This window comes from Lithobates pipiens, unplaced genomic scaffold (assembly GCF_037356315.1).
Source record: "Lithobates pipiens isolate NorthernLeopardFrog02 unplaced genomic scaffold, aLitPip1_a1.2 Scaffold_23, whole genome shotgun sequence".
NCBI lineage: Eukaryota > Metazoa > Chordata > Amphibia > Anura > Ranidae > Lithobates > Lithobates pipiens.
The window spans coordinates 335,569,075-335,575,556 of record NW_027507785.1 but is presented as its reverse complement, the minus strand read 5'-3'; positions in this window follow the sequence as shown (position 1 = coordinate 335,575,556).

The following is a 6,482-nucleotide window of genomic DNA, read 5'->3' as shown; positions in this document are numbered from 1 at the left end:
AGGCCAGACGAGAGAGCTCACAAGGCCGGGCGAGGACGAGAGAGCTCAGAAGGCCGGGCGAGGGCGAGAGAGCTCAGAAGGCCGGGCGAGGGCGAGAGAGCTCAGAAGGCCGGGCGAGGGCGAGAGAGCTCAGAAAGCCGGGCGAGGGCGAGAGAGCTCAGAAGGCCGGGCAAGAAAGCTCAGAAGGCCAGACGAGAGAGCTCACAAGGCCGGGCGAGGACGAGAGAGCTCAGAAGGCCGGGCGAGGGCGAGAGAGCTCAGAAGGCCGGGCGAGGGCGAGAGAGCTCAGAAGGCCGGGCGAGGGCGAGAGAGCTCAGAAGGCCGGGCGAGGGGGCGATAGAGCTCAGAAGGCCGGGCGAGGGGGCGATAGAGCTCAGAAGGCCGGGCGAGGGGGCGATAGAGCTCAGAAGGCCGGGCGAGGGCGAGAGAGCTCAGAAGGCCGGGCGATGGCGAGAGAGCTCAGAAGGCCGGGCGAGAGAGCTCAGAAGGCCGGGCGAGGGCGAGAGAGCTCAGAAGGCCGGGCGAGGGCGAGAGAGCTCAGAAGGCCGGGCGAGGGCGAGAGAGCTCAGAAGGCCAGGCAAGAAAGCTCAGAAGGCCAGACGAGAGAGCTCACAAGGCCGGGCGAGGACGAGAGAGCTCAGAAGGCCGGGCGAGGGCGAGAGAGCTCAGAAGGCCAGGCAAGAAAGCTCAGAAGGCCAGACGAGAGAGCTCACAAGGCCGGGCGAGGACGAGAGAGCTCAGAAGGCCGGGCGAGGGCGAGAGAGCTCAGAAGGCCGGGCGAGGGCGAGAGAGCTCAGAAGGCCGGGCGAGGGCGAGAGAGCTCAGAAAGCCGGGCGAGGGCGAGAGAGCTCAGAAGGCCGGGCAAGAAAGCTCAGAAGGCCAGACGAGAGAGCTCACAAGGCCGGGCGAGGACGAGAGAGCTCAGAAGGCCGGGCGAGGGCGAGAGAGCTCAGAAGGCCGGGCGAGGGCGAGAGAGCTCAGAAGGCCGGGCGAGGGCGAGAGAGCTCAGAAGGCCGGGCGAGGGCGAGAGAGCTCAGAAGGCCGGGCGAGGGCGAGAGAGCTCAGAAGGCCGGGCGAGGGGGCGAGAGAGCTCAGAAGGCCGGGCGAGGGGGCGAGAGAGCTCAGAAGGCCGGGCGAGGGCGAGAGAGCTCAGAAGGCCGGGCGAGGGCGAGAGAGCTCAGAAGGCCGGGCGATGGCGAGAGAGCTCAGAAGGCCGGGCGAGGGCGAGAGAGCTCAGAAGGCCGGGCGAGGGCGAGAGAGCTCAGAAGGCCGGGCGAGGGCGAGAGAGCTCAGAAGGCCGGGCTGTATCATATAATGAGAGGGCTTTCTTTGATTGGTAAGAGGGGCCGCCTCTGGCATGAACTGCGTCACATGAAGGCAGAGATAGTTTTTCTTTTCTTTTTTTTTTGCAAGAGGCTCACTTTTTGGGCAGGATCGACCCCTCCTATGCCTCTTTTTCCATACAATCAATGGTTTCATGCACCTTCACCCCTTCCTAGGGCTAGAGGAGTATCAGGGCTGGCTTAGCCCTTCCTTCTCTGGGCTGTCTGCTCAGTTGCCAGTTACCAGCTGGTCCTGATGATGCTCGTCTGACCTGCCTACTTAAAGCCTTCCAGCTCACTTCATCTCTGCCTTCGCGTTGGTCACATCACAAGAAACCATCTCCTGCGGTTTGTTTTAAGACTGGATTGCTGACATCCCTTCTGGCTCCTTATCCTGCTTGCAGTTGCTCTACTTGGATCCCTGACTTCTGGCCTGGCTGATTACCCGATCTGGTTATTGAACTCTGGTGTGGCTGACTACCCGATCTGGCTACTGGACTCTGGCCTGGCTGATTACCCGATCTGGCTGCTGGACTCTGGCTATGCTTTGACTACGCTTTCTCTATTTACCTTTTTATTTAATAAACAAGTGTGATTTGATTGTACTTCTGTCTCGGTCTGATTCATGGTTTCTGACACTTATAGGGGTATTGCGGCGGACAATTGGACACTGACACTTTTTGGAGACCAGTGACAGCAATACAGTGATTGGTGCTAAAAATATGCACTATCACTGTACTAATGACGCTGGCTGGGAAGGGGTTAAACATCAGGGGACGATCAAAGGGTTATCTGCGTGCCTAGCCAGTGTTTATGTGTACGGTGGGGGAGGTGATTTTACTGGGGGAAGGCGCTGATCTTTGTTCCTGCTTTTGCAAGAACAGAGGATCCATGCCTTCCCCACGGACAGAACGGAGATCTGCCTTGTTTACATAGATGGATCGCCGTTCCGGCTCTCTGCCTAATGATTGGCGGGTGCCGGCAGACATCGAGACGGCGCCACCCACAGATTAGCTGCCCACTTTGTCTAGTCACAGCGAGAGCGGGCCCCCGGGGGGCCACGCATGCGCGCCCCAGACCCGGAAAGGTCAGATCACGTACTAGGTAGATGATCTGGAGCAGAGCGCCCGCCCTGCCGCGGTATATGTACGCTGGGCGGTCTTACATAACATATGGTAAATATGGATGGAACGGGGGAGGGGGGGAATAAAGATTATGTCTCCAAATGAGACAATGCAAATCCAACACCCCCTTTATAATACATTTCTGGCCCACAGATAAAAGTAGATATAAAAAGTACACTATATTACCATAAGTATTGGGACGCCTGCCTTTACACACACATGACCTGTAATGTCCCCCCAGTCTTAGTCCGGAGGGTTCAATATTGAGTTGGCCCTTTGCAGCTATAACAGCTTCACCTCTTCTGGGAAGGCCGTCCACAAGGTTTAGGAGGGTGTCTATGGGAATGTTTGACCATTCTTCCAGAAGAGCATTTGTGAGGTCAGGCGCTGATGTTGGATGAGAAGGCCTGGCTCACAGTCTCCGCTGTAATTCATCCCAAAGGTGTTCTATGGGGGGTTGAGGTCAGGACTCTGTGCAGGCCAGTCAAGTTCCTCCACCCCAAACTCGCTCACCTGTGTCTTTATGGACCTTGCTTTTTCACCACTGGGGGTTTTATTTTTTGCTAAACAAATAAAAAAAGATGCAAAGTTTTGAAGAGAAAAAAAAAGTTTTTTCTTTACTTCTGTTATTAAATTTTCTAAATAAAGTTTTCACCTTTCACCTTTCACCGATGACGAGGCACCAATATGCAGCACTGATGGGCAGCCTTTATGAGCACTGATAGGCGGCACTGGTGTGCACTGAGGAGGCACTGATTGGCATCACTGATGGGCACTGCTGATGGGGCTGTACTGATTATCAGTGTAGATCCCCCCCCCCCCCCCGATCAGGAGAACCGCCAATCAGCTCTCCTCTACTCAGGCCTGGTCAGCATGAGGAGAGGAGTGCCGACAACCGATAGTTCCATGTTACGCTGTGATTGGACGCAGTTGATTACATGGTAAAGCGCCGACCTCATAGGCTCTTTACCGTGATTGGAGACATGGCGGGTCTGAGCGACACATCGTATTAACAATCGCTGTGCTGAGCTCCCCCCGGAGACACGCACAAGCGACTCGTCCTGAATGAGGTCATATGGTGTCCAGTCAGAACGGGAGAGGCGCCGCCAGGACCATCACTTTGCTATAGGCCAGGCGGGATGTAGTTAAGGGAGAACTCTGATGTAAGGGGGGGGGAATGCCGGGGACTCTGATGTAAGGGGGGAATGCCGGGGACTCTGATGTAAGGGGGGGGGGAATGCCGGGGGACTCTGATGTAAGGGGGGGGGGAATGCCGGGGACTCTGATGTAAGGGGGGGGGGGAATGCCGGGGACTCTGATGTAAGGGGGGGGGGAATGCCGGGGACTCTGATGTAAGGGGGGGGGAATGCCGGGGACTCTGATGTAAGGGGGGGGGAATGCCGGGGACTCTGATGTAAGGGGGGGGGGAATGCCGGGGACTCTGATGTAAGGGGGGGGGAATGCCGGGGACTCTGATGTAAGGGGGGGGGAATGCCGGGGACTCTGATGTAAGGGGGGGGGGAATGCCGGGGACTCTGATGTAAGGGGGGGGGGAATGCCGGGGACTCTGATGTAAGGGGGGGGGGGAATGCCGGGGACTCTGATGTAAGGGGGGGGAATGCCGGGGACTCTGATGTAAGGGGGGGGGAATGCCGGGGACTCTGATGTAAGCAGAGGAGGGGGTGTTGTCACCTTAGCATAGCTGCCAACAGTGTAAAAAGAAGTTGCGGGACACTTTTTTGGCTGTAGGGGGAGTTGTATTATAAGTAGGGCATAGGAAAGGTGAAAATGGGCGTGGTTTACACAAAATAGTGGGCGTGACCAAACAGGCGCATCTCAAAGGGGTGTGGTTAGAGTCTGAGATGAATGCAGGATGGAGAGGGAAAGGGGGGGCAGCAGCCCCCCGATCCTACACCCCAATAGCAATATGTGTTTTCCAGAGTTTGACAATCAGCAGATAAAGATACTCCAAATAACTGGTGTTGGCGCTTCAATCATCCCGGCGCCATGATTTTTATGGTGTCAGGATGATTGAAGCGCATTATTTCTATTATTACATTGTAATATGAAATGAAATCATTCAACTCACCATAGTGCAGAATCAGTGGGAGCCATGAGCGTGTCACTACCCACGTTGCCTGCCACCAGATGCCAACAGGTGCCCCCGGCAGAGTCCCTCCTTACATCAGGTGCCCCCGGCAGAGTCCCTCCTTACATCAGGTGCCCCCGGCAGAGTCCCTCCTTACATCAGGTGCCCCCGGCAGAGTCCCTCCTTACATCAGGTGCCCCCGGCAGAGTCCCTCCTTACATCAGGTGCCCCCGGCAGAGTCCCTCCTTACATCAGGTGCCCCCGGCAGAGTCCCTCCTTACATCAGGTGCCCCCGGCAGAGTCCCTCCTTACATCAGGTGCCCCCAGCAGAGTCCCTCCTTACATCAGGTGCCCCCAGCAGAGTCCCTCCTTACATCAGGTGCCCCCGGCAGAGTTCCTCCTTACATCAGGTGCCCCATCAGAGGAGCCTTCCTCATATCTGTGTCCCCAGCAGTGGAGCCCCTCCTTACATCTGGTGTCCCCATCGGTCCTTCTTAAATCTGGTGTCACCATCGGTCCTCCTAACATCTGGTGTCCCCTCCTGACATCCAGCCCATCCCCGCCCCTTTACATTACCGGTCACAGAGACTGCCAGCGAGGCGGGGGGGGGGGGGGGCACCGCAGCATTTCAATTGTAGCCATTCGCCAAGCCTACTTCTGGTCTTCTTGAAAATGGCGGCCGGCGGAGACAATTCTCTGCCGGTCGCAGACCTTTAGCGGCCGGCGGTGAAAATCGCGAATAAGCGATGTAGCGCCCGCCTCCTAATGAGACGACACGATTTTGGTTTTCAAATTGAAGTTGTCTGAGCTGCAGTTTGGCTCAGGCTAATTATGTCAAAGTTCTGGTTTCTGTACCAGTTGGGTTGGGCTGTGCTGGTTTCCAGTTGGCTGTAGGTGGCGCTGTCACCACCAGTAAGTGCTGCAAATGCAACAGGCCGGATGCATTAAATACCCCTTTTACTCGGAAATAGCCCAGTGGGAGTGGTTCACCTGCTGTGCATTCTGGGTGGGGGTACTTCAGGTACTGACGCCATTTTGCGGGGTCTCTTTTCCGGGGTTCGTTATCCCGACCTCGTGGCCCTCCTGGCCTGGGGTGTGTGCCGCACGATCCTGCGCCTTGGGGCCGGCTGGCCCGAGGCTTTTGCAACTGAAAGGGTGGGCCCAAAAGTCCTGGGGCCCGCCGACCCTGGGGCGGTCCTGTGCTGTCTTGCCTGCGGGGAGAGCCAAGCGACTGGAGGATTCAGGGGAGGACCGAGCAACAAGGCCGGTGTCCCTGGAGGAGGCTGGAAACCCATTGGGAGGACAGAACCCGGGTCACCTACCACACAGTAGCGCCGGGTCGGCTGAAGGAAACGGCTACTGTGTGAAAACTTTGCAATTTCTCAAGAAGTTCATTTAAATTGACACGTCTGTGGCAGAGACTTTGTTTGGCATCTCGCCGGCTGCTGGGCCAGTGAGAGGGGCCTATCCGGTGCTTGCCGGATCCAGCCTGTGTCCTCTGGATCTGACGGATATCTCTACCCCCCCCCCCCCAATTACCCGGTGCCTGAACTCCCCTTATCATCTGACCCTCCACTGAAGGACTTTGCGTTTATCCCAAATAAATCTTGGGAAAAGGACTGAGTGTCGGATTCATCATCATTTGGGCGACTTTCCACGGGGCCCCTGAGCCCAATAAAAACCCGCAGCTCCTCCGTGGGTCAGGGCTACACCGACTTTCCCGGGAAACGATTAAAACGGGAAAAGGGTACTAATCCCGGGAAATTCCGGACAGGTGGCAACTATGCCACGGTGTGGGCAGGAGGAGGAAGGCCCCCCGTGGTGTTGGGGGGGAGGAAGGACCCCCATAGTGGGGGGTTGGGAAGGACCCCTGTGGTGCGGGGGGAAGGAAGGACCCTGTGGTGCGGGGGGAGGGAAGGACCCCGTGGTGGGGGGGAGGGGGGGTAG